The sequence below is a fragment of the Thalassophryne amazonica genome, chromosome 15, assembly GCF_902500255.1.
Source record: "Thalassophryne amazonica chromosome 15, fThaAma1.1, whole genome shotgun sequence".
Classification (NCBI taxonomy): Eukaryota; Metazoa; Chordata; class Actinopteri; order Batrachoidiformes; family Batrachoididae; genus Thalassophryne; species Thalassophryne amazonica.
This window is the reverse complement of record NC_047117.1, coordinates 58,146,530-58,164,347: the sequence shown is the minus strand read 5'-3', so window position 1 is coordinate 58,164,347 and position 17,818 is coordinate 58,146,530. Positions and strand designations below refer to the sequence as shown.

General features: G+C 42.5%; 1 long non-coding RNA gene across 1 annotated transcript in view; it reads right to left on the bottom strand.

The window, feature by feature from the left end:
- Positions 1–287: 287 nt before the first annotated feature.
- LOC117526234 overlaps positions 288–17,818 on the bottom strand; it is a 19,418-nt gene continuing 1,887 nt past the window's right edge. Inside the window, exons 2-3 of the long non-coding RNA XR_004565236.1 lie at positions 10,329–10,333; positions 288–410 (exon numbers count right to left, since the gene is read on the bottom strand). This is a non-coding gene — a long non-coding RNA (uncharacterized LOC117526234). The remainder of the gene's footprint in view (positions 411–10,328; positions 10,334–17,818) is intronic.

The window sequence follows — 17,818 nt, the reverse complement described above, 5'->3', positions numbered from 1 at the left end:
TTCAGGTTTTGCCAATTGTAATGCTTTTATAAGTATTTTATAACTATTCTCTTTGTTCAGTGCACCAGTACAATGGAGTTGAAATGATGGAGGGGAAAAAACAAGATGTGTCTATTGTAGACTTTCAGCGTTAATTCAAAGGATTTAATAAAAATTTCACATTAGCTACTGAAGAATTACAGCCATTTGTATATGTAGCCCCCATCCAGTTTCAGAGGACACAAGTAATTGAACAGATTACACATCAGCCCAGTTGTTGTGTTGCCCTGGTAACTACTCCTCTGCTCTCTCTCTCTTTCCAGGTGGCATCCCTTGTGGAGCTGATGAGCACACCTGCCTGCAATCAACCTGTCTCCATATAAACCCTGGTTCAACAGCTCATCAGCGCCAGAAAACTCAGTGTTCACAACCTGGTAACCTGGCCTCTCTATTTCTGCATTGTGTTCTGTTGCAGTGTTTTTGACTCACTGTTTGAAAACTGCATTTTTGCTGCATTCTGACGCCTTGCATTTTTTCCAGCAATTTGTTCAGTTTGGCTACTGAGTGACTGTGAGCTGTCGTGCTCAGGTGTTAATACACATTCAGTCATACTCTCTCTCCTCCTCCGCAGTGACACCCCCCTCCATCAGTTCCACAGGGAGCCACCTGGACCTCGGACTACCATCACCTCATCTCTCCTTGGATCTCCACCTGCACACCTGGCTCATCAGGCTGTGGTCTCCTGTTACCACTGCGACACAGGCTGGGTCTCCACTCTCCAGACCTCCTTATCAGTATACACTATTTCTGCAGCATTTTACCTTGTACTAATTCCTGTACAATAGATCTGGTTTCCTTCATCAGTTCAGCCTCCCTGCTTTGGAGTCCAATTCTGGTTTTTGGGTCACGAACATAACACCAGTCTCGTACTTTTTTTCATGCTCCATCCATGAAATGAGATACATTTTTGTGATGGGTATTGTTTTGTTTTTGTTTTTTTACCCAAGGCCATTGAATATTGCCATTGGGTAAGTCCAGTCCTATTACAGCCAGAGTCTTCAAATTCACTAGTAACATTCTTGGGACACAGACCTTGGATAAGTTTTAAAAAAATGGCTAACGTTTATTTATTTCATTTATATAGCGCCAAATCACAACCGAGTTGCCTCAAGGTGCTTCACACAAGTAAGGTGTAACCTTACTAACCCCCAGAGCAGCAGTGGTAAGGAAAAACTCCCTCTGAGGAAGAAACCTCAAGTAGACCAGACTCAAAGGGGTGACCCTCTGCTTGGGCCATGCTACAGACTTAAATTACAGAACAATTCACAAAACGAATATACAGGAAATGCTGTTGGTGCACAGGACAGGAGGGTCTCCAGCACAAATGCCACACCCATCTCTGGATGGAGCTGCACCTTAAACAGAGAGGCATCAGAAAGACAAGAAATACAGTATAATTTGCCAGCCATAAATGACAAGAAAAACAGGAGATACTAAGGTGATCACCAGCCACTAGCCCTAAGCTTCACTACAACCCCTGGCAAAAATTATGGAATCACCGGCCTCGGAGGATGTTCATTCTATTGTTTAATTTTGTAGAAAAAAAGCAGATCACAGACATGACCCAAAACTAAAGTCATTTCAAATGGCAACTTTCTGGCTTTAAGAAACACTATAAGAAATCAAGAAAAAAAGATTGTGGCAGTCAGTAACGGTTACTTTTTTAGACCAAGCAGAGGAAAAAAATATGGACTCACTCAATTCTGAGGAATAAATTATGGAATCACCCTGTATATTTTCATCCCCAAAACTAACACCTGCATCAAATCACATCTGCTGATTGACATTGACCCTATGCCATGACACTGACCCTATGTGTCTTTTTGCAAGGAATGTTTTCACAGTTTTTGCTCTATGGCAAGATGCATTATCATCTTGAAAAATGATTTCATCATCCCCAAACATCAGAAAAGTGTCCAAAATATCAACATAGACTTGTGCATTTATTGATGATGTAATGACAGCCATCTCCCCAGTGCCTTTACCTGACATGCAGCCCCATATCATCAATGACTGTGGAAATTTACATGTTCTCTTCAGGCAGTCATCTTTATAAATCTCATTGGAACGGCACCAAACAAAAGTTCCAGCATCATCACCTTGCCCAATGCAGATTTGAGATTCATCACTGAATATGACTTTCATCCAGTCATCCACAGTCCACGACTGCTTTTCCTTAGCCCACTGTAACCTTGTTTTTTTTGTGTTTAGGTGTTAATGATGGCTTTCGTTTAGCTTTTCTGTATGTAAATCCCATTTCCTTTAGGGCGGTTTCTTACAGTTCGGTCACAGACGTTGACTCCAGTTTCCTCCCATTAGTTCCTCATTTGTTTTGTTGTGCATTTTCATATTTTGAGACATATTGCTTTAAGTTTTCTGTCTTGACGCTTTGATGTCTTCCTTGGTCTACCAGTATATTTGCCTTTAACAACCTTCCCATGTTGTTTGTATTTGGTCCAGAGTTTAGACACAGCTGACTGTGAACAACCAACATCTTTTGCAACATTGCGTGATGATTTACCCTCTTTTAAGAGTTTGATAATCCTCTCCTGTGTTTCAATTGACATCTCTCGCGTTGGAGCCATGATTCATGTCAGTCCACTTGGTGCAACAGCTCTCCAAGGTGTGATCACTCCTTTTTAGATGCAGACTAATGAGCAGATGTGATTTGATGCAGGTGTTAGTTTTGGGGATGAAAATTTTACAGGGTGAAACAGGCCACAGTCTCAACTTGTTGAATTTCCCTCCCTGGCAGATAAACTGCACTATCACCATAATAATCCAATGGATTATTCCAGCCCAGGAACACCCACTCTGGCCACAAGTCTCTCCGTCCTTCCTACTCCATCAAGTGGTGGTACATGGTAGCCACCTTTTTTGAGGTAAGACACTGAAATTTTGTTGACTAAAATAATTAGTCTCCTCTGTACCAGGCTAAAAACTTTAGTCGGGTAATGTGAAACTTTAACCATCTAAGTGCTTTGTGCAACGACTAACATCAAAAGATGAGCCAGTCCACGAAACAAGAGTAGACTGTTTTATGAAACCAGGGCTCAGGATTGATACACATCCTCCATATGCTCTCTGTCTGCATTTTGGGTCCATCATCACTTTAAACCTTAACAGATTGCATTTATTTCTGACTATATATTAAAAGGTGTACATAAAATATAGGGGTACCGGTAATTCTGACCACGACTGTATATTATGCTATATATGTATGTAACGTGTGTGTGTGTTCATGAATTCATGCCCTGACTTGTCTTAAGAAAACTGTCCATAAAAGTGATAATTGTAACAACTGTACCTGTGCAATAAATTTACCATATCTATACATATTTATACTCACTACTACTACTCACTACTTACACTGTCGCAAATTCTGAATTGTTTTGTGTGAAGCGCCTTGAGGCGACTGTTGTGATTTGCTGCTATATAAAATTAATAAATTGAATTGAATAATTACATAGATACATAGACTTACCATTAATCCAGTGATAAGGGAAACATGCATAACAACCAAATTTCTATGTATAAAAAATCTTACTGTGAATAGACACACTTTCAAAACTACACCACAAACATCAAAGTGAAGTGATTATACGTATGAGGCACAACATACAAATATTATTTACTGTTTTTAAAAAAATTGAATACGGTAAACAAAAACCAGAGTTGTTGTCCATTCTGCTGCTCCCATTTGTTCGGGCTCGCTACAGCGGATACAGTTAGATCCGCATTGGAATTTGGCGCAAGATTACACCGGATGCCCTTCTTGATACAACTCCAGTTTTACCTGAAGAAACACGTACTGTCCCTGATGTTCCAAAAAGGGCTTCCATCCAAGTATGAACCAGGCCCCACACTATTTAACATCTGAGATCTAATGGGATCAGGCTTACACAGAGCAGATCGGCTGCAACACAAACCAAAGAGTAATATAGTAAGGGCCCCTTCACACATAGTACGAATAAGTACAACTCAGGGCGACTCACAGTGGAACAGCTCGTATGAGCGAACCACGAAAACATCACGCTGACGGGCAGGCGTGCATAATACTGCTACGACGGTTTGTGCACGCAGGAACACAGTGTGAGCAGCGCAGCTGCTGTGAAAATTAGAAAATAAAAAATATGAGGGTAGGCTGAAAAGTTCTAAGGCTCACCAAGAAGGAGAAATGCCGTTTCAATAAAATTTGGCATGTATTAAGTTCAACTGTTCTTATGACTGTTTTTTTTTCTTCCAGGTTGTGAGGTAGTTTGTGGTTCATAGCCAAGTTTGAAAGTTCACGGTAGAGGGAAACGGCAAAAATGGACAAAATCTGGCATTGCGGTGTGATTAAGTACCTGCATAAGAAGGGGTTAAAGCCCAAGGACATTCATGCAGATATGGTTGCTACATTAGGGGATGAAGCTCCCTCCATATCTACAGTGCAGAAGTGGGCAGCTGAATTTAAGTGGGGCAGAGAGAGCCTTGAAGACGACCCAAGGTCTGGGCGGCCTGCAACAGCCACAACCCAGAAAAACATTGACCTTGTTCATGAAATGGTGATGGACGACAGACGATCGACGATTAATCAGCTAGCAGATGCTGTGGGAATATCCCGTGAGAGAATTGAACACATTCTGCATGAAGAACTTGGAATGTCAAACGTGTCAGCTCGGTGGGTGCCATGGCTTCTGACGCCTGATCAGAAACACACCAGGCTAGTCATGTCGAAGGCAAACTTGGCGCAATTTGAAGAGGATACACCCAATTACATGGAACGTTTTCTTACCCAGGATGAGTGTTGGGTTCACCACTTTGAACCAGAGACAAAAACAATCGATGCAATGGAAACACCCAAGGTCACCACCTCCAAAGAAGGCCAAGGTCGTTTCATCTGCGGGGAAGGTCATGGTTTCAGTTTTCTGGGATGCCAAGGGCATTATGTTCGTGGACTGTCTTGAAAAGGGACAAAACATAAATGGACAATACTATTCTAACCTACTGAGACAGTTACACGAGGCTATCAAACAGAAGCGACCAGGAAAGCTGACGAAAGGGGTGCTGTTCCATCAAGACAATGCCCCAGCTCACAAGTCAACAGTGGCCATGGCCACTATCCACGAGTGTGGATTCGAACTGGTAGATCACCCACCATACTCCCCTGACTTGGCACCCTCGGACTTTCATCTGTTCCCAAACCTGAAAAAGAACTTGGCTGGGAAGCACTATCAGAGCAATGATGAGGTGATGGCTGCCGTTGAGGACTATTTTGACTCTCAAGATGAAAGCTTCTATGCCAAGGGAATCAAAGCACTCGAGCACTGCTGGAAGAAGTGTGTGGAGTTACAGAGAGACTATGTAGAAAAATAACCCTGAATTTTTTCAATTCGACAACTGTATCATAGTCAGCCTTAGAACTTTTCAGCCTACCCTCGTACATGCCACCCACGGGATTCGAACCTGCACTTTCCAAAAGCTCAGATTGCCAGCCAGAAACTTAACCACTGAGCTACCATCGCTGAACTGTAGTTGGTGCGGACAAATGCCTGAAATTAACAAGGACATGGAGGAGGTGTGCTATGTGTGACCACTGCAGCCAGGTGAAAAGGCGAAAGATGTTTTATATATTTTCACATGAGGACAGTAGGCAGAGACACGCGTCTCACGGAGAAATATTGTAAGTTCATGTTCTTCCAAACACAGAACGTGTCCTCCAGCTGAGACGTCCAGGAGTGGACACAGTCCCCCTGTACATTCAGCAGCCAGACCAACGTTTCACGCTCTGTGTTATGTGGTCATTCATTTTCGTTATTTATGTAATTACATATGTAAGTATTGTCGCAATTATTTAAATAACTGTCCTGGCGATGGATTCTGTGTTTGTAATGCACTGAGCTGCCATCCAGCTGTCAGTGTGCTGTGATCAGCTGACAGGCCCCTCCCTGTGCTTTGTGTGATCAGACCTCACTGTCCGGCCCCATGTGATCAGAGTTGTACATACATACATATAAGTATTTTATGCAAGTGTGCTCCCCCCAGCACGCCAGATGTGTCGGGTTGAGCGGGGGAGGACACACATATGCGAGACACATTCACCAGGTGTATGGCTTTTTTCAAAGCCACACTCGTGGGGCACAGCTCGACAGTGATTGTCTGCTGACTGTTGTCATGTTAATAGTGCGAACGGCCACACATTTTCTAAGTGCCATGTAAGCGGTGTAGATGTTCATGTGTATCACCTGGAATTTGGCTGACACCTGCTGCAAAATGGTTCGATGGGCTCTCACAGTGCACACTCTGTCTTTCAGCCACTGGTGTGCACAAATAGTTGTAGCAACAGGTGTATGAGGCTTTAGCGGCAGCTGCGAATTTACACGTATTGCATACGATTGCTGCTTCATGCGCACTTCATGTGCAATTAGACCAAATTTGCGCTATGTGTGAAGGGTCCCTAAATAAATGCAGCAGTAAATTGCAACCAACAGGAAACTTTCTTGTTGAATTTCTTGGGTACATCTACGTAAAGAGTCAGAGCTTGAATTTATTAACACCTGTCTCGCCTCCTGTAAAACCTCAGTCTCACCTGGTTCCTCTCCATCTCATGCTCTTTCACTCACTGATGAGTTCACTGACCTGATTCTGAAACAGGTCTCATTCTTGAGTTAAAGCATTGATTCTCTCTTGTAAGTTGTTGTACTGTGTAGTTATTTGTTGATAGCTGCTGGTGAATTTTTTGCATGTGGTTATGATCCATAAAATGGGTTGTGGTGTTGTCACAGTGGCAGGATGCAGCTGCAGACAAAAATATACAGAAATAGTTTGTCTCTTATCAGCTATGAACAACCAGCCACTTTCAGGTTTAGATGTTAAGGGTTAAAATGTTATATACAGTGGGGGAAATAAGTATTTGATCCACTGTCAATTTTGCAGGTTTTCCCACCTACAAAGAATGGAGAGGTCTGTAACTTTTATCGTAGGTACACTTCGACTGTGAGAGACAGAATCTAAAAAAAAAAAAAAAAAAAAATCCAGAAAATCACATTGTATGATTTTTAAATAAATAATCTGCATTTTATTACATGAAATAAGTATTTGATCCCCTACCAACCAGCAAGAATTCTTTTTCTTGAAGAAGCCCTCCTATTCTGCACTCTTTACCTGTATTAACAGCACCTGTTTGAACTCATTACTTGTATAAAAGACACCTGTGCACACACTCAATCAATCACACTCCAATCTATCCAAAACCAAAGAGTTGCCTAGGAAATCAAGGACAAAACTGTAGACCTGTACAAGGCTGGGACGGGCTACAGGACAACAGGCAAGCAGCTTGGTGAGAAGACAACTGTTATGATTGTGGTGGAGGGTGGACTTTTTTCTGGTTCCGGAGCACAGCGGTGTTCTGCTGTATCTGTTAGCTGTTTGAACTGAGCTGTTTGAGTTCTTTGAATTAACAGTCTTTTTCAAGACTTTTTTACTTTTTTTTACTTTTTCACCGTGCTCCAACGCCTAAAGAAGACCTCTAACGGTCGAAGCATCGCGACGGAGCTCTTTTATCAGCTAACCTTCATCAGCGTTGGCAAGCTAACTAGCTTGCTAACGCTTTTGTTTTTATTTTTATTTTATTTTTTAGCACTGTTGTCGTGCTGCTCCACAGCCTGCCTAGTGGATTTTTATTTTATTTTAGCACTGTTGTCGTGCGTTACCTGTGCTGCTCCACAGCCTGTCCAGTGGATTTTTATTTTATTTTTAGCACTGTTGTCGTGTGTTACCTGTGCTGCTCCACAGCCTGTTCAGTGGATTTTTATTTTATTTTTTAGCACTGTTGTCGTGTGTTACCTGTGCTGCTCCACAGCCTGTCAGTGGATTTTTATTTTATTTTTAGCACTGTTGTCGTGTGTTACCTGTGCTGCTCCACAGCCTGTTCAGTGGATTTTTATTTTATTTTTAGCACTGTTGTCGTGTGTTACCTGTGCTGCTCCACAGCCTGTCAGTGGATTTTATTTTATTTTTTAGCACTGTTGTCGTGGTTACCTGTGCTGCTCCACAGCCTGTGCCTAGTGGATTTTTATTTTATTTTAGCACTGTTGTCGTGCGTTACCTGTGCTGCTCCACAGCCTGTCCAGTGGATTTTTATTTTATTTTTAGCACTGTTGTCGTGTGTTACCTGTGCTGCTCCACAGCCTGTCCAGTGGATTTTTATTTTATTTTTAGCACTGTTGTCGTGTGTTACCTGTGCTGCTCCACAGCCTGTCCAGTGGATTTTTATTTTATTTTTAGCACTGTTGTCGTGCGTTACCTTGCTGCTCCGCTCCACAGCCTGTCCAGTGGATTTTTATTTTTTATTTATTTTTTTTGGGCGATGTTGTCGTGCGGTTACCTGTGCTGCTCCACAGCCTGTCCAAGTGGTTTTATTTAGCTCTGTTGTCGTGCGTTACCTGTGCTGCTCCACAGCCTGTCCAGTGGATTTTTATTTTATTTTATTTTTAGCACTGTTGTTGTGCGTTACCTGTGCTGCTCCCACAGCCTGTCCAGTGGATTTTTATTTTATTTTATTTTTTAGCACTGTTGTTGTGCGTTACCTGTGCTGCTCCACGAGCCTGTTAGTGGATTTTTATTTTATTTTAGCACTGTTGTCGTGCGTTACCCTGTGCTGCTCCACAGCCTGTCTAGTGGATTTTTATTTTGTTTTTTAGCACTGTTGTCGTGCGTTGCCTGTGCTGCTCCACAGCCTGTCCAGTGGATTTTGATTTTGATTTATTTATTTTTTTGGCACTGTTGTCGTGTGTTACCTGTGCTGCTCCACAGCCTGTCTAGTGGATTTTTATTTTATTTTTTACCACTGTTGTCGTGTGTTACCTGTGCTGCTCCGCAGCCTGTCCAGTGGATTTTTATTTTATTATTTTATTTTATTTATTTATTTATTTATTTATTTTTATCACTGTTGTCGTGCGTTACCTGTGCTGCTCCACAGCCTGTCCAGTGGATTTTTATTTTATTTTTTACCACTGTTGTCGTGCGTTACCTGTGCTGCTCCACAGCCTGTCCAGTGGATTTTGATTTTTATTTTATTTTTTACCACTGTTGTCGTGCGTTACCTGTGCTGCCCCACAGCCTGTCCAGTGGATTTTTATTTAGCGCTGTTGTCGTGCGTTACCTGTGCTGCTCCACAGCCTGTCTAGTGGATTTTTATTTTGTTTTAGCACTGTTGTCGTGCGTTGCCTGTGCTGCTCCACAGCCTGTCCAGTGGATTTTTATTTTTATTTTATTTTATTTTTTAGCACTGTTGTTGTGCGTTACCTGTGCTGCTCCACAGCCTGTCCAGTGGATTTTTATTTTGTTTTAGCACTGTTGTTGTGCGTTACCTGTGCTGCTCCACAGCCTGTCTAGTGGATTTTTATTTTGTTTTAGCACTGTTGTTGTGCGTTACCTGTGCTGCTCCACAGCCTGTCTAGTGGATTTTTATTTTGTTTTAGCACTGTTGTTGTGCGTTACCTGTGCTGCTCCACAGCCTGTCTAGTGGATTTTTATTTTGTTTTAGCACTGTTGTTGTGCGTTACCTGTGCTGCTCCACAGCCTGTCTAGTGGATTTTTATTTTGTTTTAGCACTGTTGTTGTGCGTTACCTGTGCTGCTCCACAGCCTGTCTAGTGGATTTTTATTTTGTTTTAGCACTGTTGTCGTGCGTTACCTGTGCTGCTCCACAGCCTGTCTAGTGGATTTTTATTTTGTTTTAGCACTGTTGTCGTGCGTTACCTGTGCTGCTCCACAGCCTGTCTAGTGGATTTTTATTTTGTTTTAGCACTGTTGTTGTGCGTTACCTGTGCTGCTCCACAGCCTGTCTAGTGGATTTCTATTTTGTTTTAGCACTGTTGTCGTGCGTTACCTGTGCTGCTCCACAGCCTGTCTAGTGGATTTTTATTTTGTTTTAGCACTGTTGTCGTGCGTTCCCTGTGCTGCTCCACAGCCTGTCCAGTGGATTTTTATTTTTATTTTATTTTATTTTTTAGCACTGTTGTTGTGCGTTACCTGTGCTGCTCCACAGCCTGTCTAGTGGATTTTTATTTTATTTTAGCACTGTTGTCGTGCGTTACCTGTGCTGCTCCACAGCCTGTCTAGTGGATTTTTATTTTGTTTTAGCACTGTTGTCGTGCGTTGCTTGTGCTGCTCCACAGCCTGTCCAGTGGATTTTTATTTTTATTTTATTTTATTTTTTAGCACTGTTGTTGTGCGTTACCTGTGCTGCTCCACAGCCTGTCTAGTGGATTTTTATTTTATTTTAGCACTGTTGTCGTGCGTTACCTGTGCTGCTCCACAGCCTGTCTAGTGTCGGATTCCCTGTTTGGGAATCCGCTAGCTTAGCGTAGCTACTAGCTCTTAGCCGTTTTAGCATGGCGGCTTCTCCTGTCTCTCCCGTACTTTTCTGCTCTGGGTGTGAAATGTTTAGTTATTCCTCGGCCTCTTTTAGCAGTAACGGTACATGTAATAAGTGCAGCTTATTCGTAGTTTTGGAGGCCAGGCTGGGCGAATTGGAGGCTCGGCTCCGCACCGTGGAAAATTCTACAGCTAGCCAGGCCCCTGTAGTCGGTGCGGACCAAGGTAGCTTAGCCGCCGTTAGTTCCCCCCTGGCAGACCCCGTGCAGTCGGGAAGGCAGGCTGACTGGGTGACTGTGAGGAGGAAGCGTAGCCCTAAACAGAAGCCCCGTGTACACCGTCAACCCGTTCACATCTCTAACCGTTTTTCCCCACTCGACGATACACTCGCCGAGGATCAAACTCTGGTTATTGGCGACTCTGTTTTGAGAAATGTGAAGTTAGCGACACCAGCAACCATTGTCAATTGTCTTCCGGGGGCCAGAGCAGGCGACATCGAAGGACATTTGAAATTGCTGGCTAAGGCTAAGCGTAAATTTGGTAAGATTGTAATTCACGTCGGCAGTAATGACACTCGGTTACGCCAATCGGAGGTCACTAAAATTAACATTGAATCGGTGTGTAACTTTGCAAAAACAATGTCGGACTCTGTTGTTTTCTCTGGGCCCCTCCCCAATCAGACCGGGAGTGACATGTTTAGCCGCATGTTCTCCTTGAATTGCTGGCTGTCTGAGTGGTGTCCAAAAAATGAGGTGGGCTTCATTGATAATTGGCAAAGCTTCTGGGGAAAACCTGGTCTTGTTAGGAGAGACGGCATCCATCCCACTTTAGAGGGAGCAGCTCTCATTTCTAGAAATCTGGCCAATTTTTTGGGATCCTCCAAACTGTGACTGTCTAGCGTTGGGACCAGGAGGCAGAGCTGTGGTCTTATACACCTCTCTGCAGCTTCTCTCCCCCTGCCATCCCCCTATTACCCCATCCCCGTAGAGACGGTGCCTGCTCCCAGACCACCAATAACTAGCAAAAATCTATTTAAGCATAAAAATTCAAAAAGAAAAAATAATATAGCACCTTCAATTGCACCACAGACTAAAACAGTTAAATGTGGTCTATTAAACATTAGGTCTCTTTCTTCTAAGTCCCTGTTGGTAAATGATATAATAATTGATCAACGTATTGATTTATTCTGCCTAACAGAAACTTGGTTACAGCAGGATGAATATGTTAGTTTAAATGAGTCAACACCCCCGAGTCACACTAACTGTCAGAATGCTCGTAGCACGGGCCGGGGCGGAGGATTAGCAGCAATCTTCCATTCCAGCTTATTAATTAATCAAAAACCTAGACAGAGCTTTAATTCATTTGAAAGCTTGTCTCTTAGTCTTGTCCATCCAAATTGGAAGTCCCAAAAACCAGTTTTATTTGTTATTATCTATCGTCCACCTGGTCGTTACTGTGAGTTTCTCTGTGAATTTTCAGACCTTTTGTCTGACTTAGTGCTTAGCTCAGATAAGATAATTATAGTGGGCGATTTTAACATCCACACAGATGCTGAGAATGACAGCCTCAACACTGCATTTAATCTATTATTAGACTCTATCGGCTTTGCTCAAAAAGTAAATGAGTCCACCCACCACTTTAATCATATTTTAGATCTTGTTCTGACTTATGGTATGGAAATAGAAGACTTAACAGTATTCCCTGAAAACTCCCTTTTGTCTGATCATTTTTTAATAACATTTACATTTACCCTGATGGACTACCCTGCAGTGGGGAATAAGTTTCATTACACTAGAAGTCTTTCAGAAAGCGCTGTAACTAGGTTTAAGGATATGATTCCTTCTTTATGTTCTCTAATGTCATATACCAACACAGAGCAGAGTAGCTACCTAAACTCTGTAAGGGAGTTAGAGTATCTTGTCAATAGTTTTACATCCTCATTGAAGACAACTTTGGATGCTGTAGCTCCTCTGAAAAAGAGAGCTTTAAATCAGAAGTGTCTGACTCCGTGGTATAACTCACAAACTCGTAGCTTAAAGCAGATAACCCGTAAGTTGGAGAGGAAATGGCGTCTCACTAATTTAGAAGATCTTCACTTAGCCTGGAAAAAGAGTTTGTTACTCTATAAGAAAGCCCTTCGTGAAGCTAGGACATCTTTCTACTCATCACTAATTGAAGAAAATAAGAACAACCCCAGGTTTCTTTTCAGCACTGTAGCCAGGCTGACAAAGAGTCAGAGCTCTATTGAGCTGAGTATTCCATTAACTTTAACTAGTAATGACTTCATGACTTTCTTTGCTAACAAAATTTTGACTATTAGAGAAAAAATTACTCATAACCATCCCAAAGATGTATCGTTATCTTTGGCTGCTTTCAGTGATGCCGGTATTTGGTTAGACTCTTTCTCTCCGATTGTTCTGTCTGAGTTATTTTCATTAGTTACTTCATCCAAACCATCAACATGCTTATTAGACCCCATTCCTGCCAGGCTGCTCAAGGAAGTCCTACCATTATTTAATGCTTCAATCTTAAATATGATCAATCTATCTTTGTTAGTTGGTTATGTACCACAGGCCTTTAAGGTGGCAGTAATTAAACCATTACTTAAAAAGCCATCACTTGACCCAGCTATCTTAGCTAATTATAGGCCAATCTCCAACCTTCCTTTTCTCTCAAAGATTCTTGAGAGGGTAGTTGTAAAACAGCTAACTGATCACCTGCAGAGGAATGGTCTATTTGAAGAGTTTCAGTCAGGTTTTAGAATTCATCATAGTACAGAAACAGCATTAGTGAAGGTTACAAATGATCTTCTTATGGCTTCGGACAGTGGACTTATCTCTGTGCTTGTTCTGTTGGACCTCAGTGCTGCTTTTGATACTGTTGACCATAAAATTTTATTACAGAGATTAGAGCATGTCATAGGTATTAAAGGCGTTGCGCTGCGGTGGTTTGAATCATATTTGTCTAATAGATTACAGTTTGTTCATGTAAATGGGGAATCTTCTTCACAGACTAAAGTTAATTATGGAGTTCCACAAGGTTCTGTGCTAGGACCAATTTTATTCACTTTATACATGCTTCCCTTGGGCAGTATTATTAGACGGTATTGCTTAAATTTTCATTGTTACGCAGATGATACCCAGCTTTATCTATCCATGAAGCCAGAGGATACGCACCAATTAGCTAAACTGCAGGATTGTCTTACAGACATAAAGACATGGATGACCTCTAATTTCCTGCTTTTAAACTCAGATAAAACTGAAGTTATTGTACTTGGCCCCACAAATCTTAGAAGCATGGTGTCTAACCAGATCGTTACTCTGGATGGCATTTCCCTGATCTCTAGTAATACTGTGAGAAATCTTGGAGTTATTTTTGATCAGGATATGTCATTCAAAGCGCATATTAAACAAATATGTAGGACTGCCTTTTTGCATTTGCGCAATATCTCTAAAATCAGAAAGGTCTTGTCTCAGAGTGATGCTGAAAAACTAATTCATGCATTTGTTTCCTCTAGGCTGGACTATTGTAATTCATTATTATCAGGTTGTCCTAAAAGTTCCCTAAAAAGCCTTCAGTTGGTTCAGAATGCTGCAGCTAGAGTACTGACGGGGACTAGCAGGAGAGAGCATATCTCACCCGTGTTGGCCTCCCTTCATTGGCTTCCTGTTAATGCTAGAATAGAATTTAAAATTCTTCTTCTTACTTATAAGGTTTTGAATAATCAGGTCCCATCTTATCTTAGGGACCTCATAGTACCATATTACCCCATTAGAGCGCTTCGCTCTCAGACTGGGGGCTTACTTGTAGTTCCTAGGGTTTGTAAGAGTTGAATGGGAGGCAGAGCCTTCAGCTTTCAGGCTCCTCTCCTGTGGAACCAGCTCCCAATTCAGATCAGGGAGACAGATACCCTCTCTACTTTTAAGATTAGGCTTAAAACTTTCCTTTTCGCTAAGGCTTATAGTTAGGGCTGGATCGGGTGACCCTGGACCATCCCTTGGTTATGTTGCTTTAGACGTAGACTGTGTTTCATAATTATTGTATGGCCTTGCCTTGCAATGTGGAGCGCCTTGGGGCAACTGTTTGTTGTGATTTGGCGCTATACAAGAAAAAAGTTGATTGATTGATTGATTGATGATTATTTATTAGAAAATGGAAGAAACATAAGATGACTGTCAATCTCCCTTGGTCTGGGATTCCATGCAACATCTCACTTCGTGGGGTAAGGATGATTCTGAGAAAGCTCAGAACTACACAGAAGGACCTGGTCATTGACCTCAAGAGAGCTGGGACCACAGTCACAAAGATTACATTGGTAACACACAATGCCGTCATGGTTTAAAATCCTACAGAGCAGCAAGGTCCCCCTGCTCACGTGAGCACATGTCCAGGCCTGTTTGAAGTTCACCAGTGACCATCTGGATGATCCAGAGGAGGCATGGGAGAAGGTCATGTGGTCAGATGAGACCAAAATAGAGCTTTTTGGAATTAACTCCACTCACTGTCTTTGGAGGATGAGAACAACCCCAAGAAAACCATCCCAACCGTGAAGCATGGGGGTGGAAACACACTCTGGGGGTGCTCTTCTGCAAAAGGGACAGGACGACTGCACCGTATATGAATGGGGTCATGCATTGTGAGATTTTGGCAAACAGCCTCCTTCCCTCAGTAAAAGCAGGCATGCTCTTACTGAGGGAAGGAGGTTGTTTGTCATGCTGGAAGACCCAGTCATGGCTGGGTCTTCCAGCATGACAATGACCCCAAACACACAGCCAGGGCAACTAAGGAGTGGCTCCGTAAGAAGCATTTCAAGTTCCTGGAGTGGCCTAGCCAGTCTCCAGACCTGAACTCAATAGAAAATCTTTGGAGGGAGCTGAAACTCCAAACCTGAAAGATCTGGAGAAGATCTGTATGGAGGAGTGGACCAAAATCCCTGTTGCAGTGTGTGAAAACTTGGTCAAGAACTACAGGAAACGTCTGACCTCTGTAATGGCAAACAAATGTTTCTGTTTCAGTTGTTAAGGTCTGTTTTGTAGGGGATCAAATACTTATTTCATACAATAAAATGCAAATTAATTATTTAAAAATCATACAATGTGATTTTCTGGGGTTTGTTTGTTTTGTTTTTTAGATTCTGTCTCTCACAGTTGAAGTGTACCTACGATAAAAATTACAGCCCTCTCCATTCTTTGTAGGTGGGAAAACCTGCAAAATTGACAGTGGATCAACTACTTATTTCCCCCACTGTGTGTGTGTGTGTGTGTGTATATATATATATATATATATATACCCTCATTTCTTTTTAAAGTAAGTTTGACAAATAAAAAAACCATCACCAGTGAGGCACAGAGAACCATTCAGGGTGGACTGTCAAACACACAGCAGGTCAAAGCTGATCCAAATCGCTTACAAAGTCTTCTCTCCGCAAAATATAAAATATAACACATGCTAAAATACCTTCAGCCGTATGAGCATAAAAATAGGAAATAGAATGTGACCTTTTGACCTCTTGAAATAGGTCAAGGTTAGCCATCTTTGAGCGTATCCAAGGCCTGTGTCCCAAGAATGTTCCCTGTGAATTTGAAGACCCTGGCAGTAATAGGACTGGACTTATACTGAGCACAGAGAGACGGGGGGGATGGACAGACTGACGCAAATCCTTCGCAATACCCGATGTCCATATTTTGGCCTCGGGGAATGAAACACAATTATTAAAGCATAATCATATCAACACAATTTTGGGCAGGTGGGGAGAAAACACAATTAAGATGAACTGTTGCCCTTACCAGTTTGATTTGTTTCCACTCAGTCACTGGCGACGGTTTGGATGTATCACTAACTGCTTATTAAGATAATCTGACATCTCCCGTTTTGGCATCTGGTTGCCATTTTAATCTGGTAGTGTTGTGAAAAATCCCCTGCTGTCTGATATCTTTGCCTTCTGTTTCTTCAGGTTTTTTTGCTTGGGGGGGGGACTTATTACATTCAAAACTTGGTGAGTGACATAATTGTGGCTACTGGTGGGATTCAAATACCAAATTTTGCACTCTCGAGACCAATGCTGTGCCAGGTCAGTCAACATGATACAGACAAAACAGAAGAAGAAGTGATTCTGAAGAAATGGTTCCTATTTTTTCTTGCTACCTCTTTTGGGACCTGATGAAAGTCTACTTAAAAGAAGCCACAGTGACATGGTAACGTGGGGCAAAATGCCTATTACTCATGGAGAGTTATAAACAGGGGTAAAAGGTTGTTCTTCAGAGGTGCACCGGCTGAGTTCTGGCTGTAAAAGACTGAATATCTCTTCCCGGTATGGTGTACCGCTACATTCCAGCTTACTTTCACCCCTGGTCTGCAGCAAATCTTATACCCCCCGTCACACATAGCCAGAATGAGGCCATATGGCTTCAGAATGACGATTTGGCCCACATCCGGAAAGTGTCGTGTTGCAGTTCCAAAATGTTCTGACAGCCATCTGCGACAGTCCACACAGTTAGTCCCAATCAGCAAGCAGCCCCATGTGTTTTGCACATGTTCACAACCATCTGGGTGCTGTTCAGATGGGACACCTATCCGACGGCAGTCCACATGCAGTCTGAGCACCACCTGACCGCAATTTACATGTTCTGATGGCGGAAAAACAGGATCTGAAATTATTTGAGTGTGTACAAGGGAACTGAGATCGAGATGGATCTGGAACGGCAAAGCCTGCTGGTATGACCTGCATGTGCCATGTATAATAATGTCCACCTCCAATGACCCTCCTCCCCCCTCCCCCCGGAGCACAAAGGAACTGTTATGTTGTTGTTGTTGGCAGTTTACTCGCTTGCGAGGATAGTGGGAAGGCCTTTTTTTTTTTTTTTTAAGTTTATTTTCTACAAACCCTCTGGTGGCTGAAAAGTCCGATGCAGGATGCACAAGACCTGTTACACTTGGGGCAAATGAATACTTGAGTAGGCTGGGCTTGTGCTGCTGCCTGCTCTTTCTGTCTTTGACGCTTCTGGCGTGAGGCCTCACTTCTTTCTGCCTCAAACTTCAGGGTGGCGGATTTGATGCTGGAACGCCAGCTGAGTCTATCTGTAGCTAGATGCTGCCATGACTGATGCTGAATGCCTGCAAGGGAGAGCTGTTTCTTCAGCTGGTCCTTATAGCACTTTTTGGGGGCCCCTTGGTTTTGTCTCCTTTCCTTGAGCTCGCCAAAGAGAATTAATTTCGGCATGCGTGTATCATCCATCCTGGCTACGTGACCTGCCCAACGAAGCTGTTGTTTGAAATATTTTATATGTGGCACACATTCATCATGCACAGTAAGTGTGAACAGCATGTTATCAAACCGAAAGTACCATGCACTACTGCACGCACGCTGCCGCAAATCTGTTATATTCACAATAGACCTTACAGTACATTTATCCATTCCT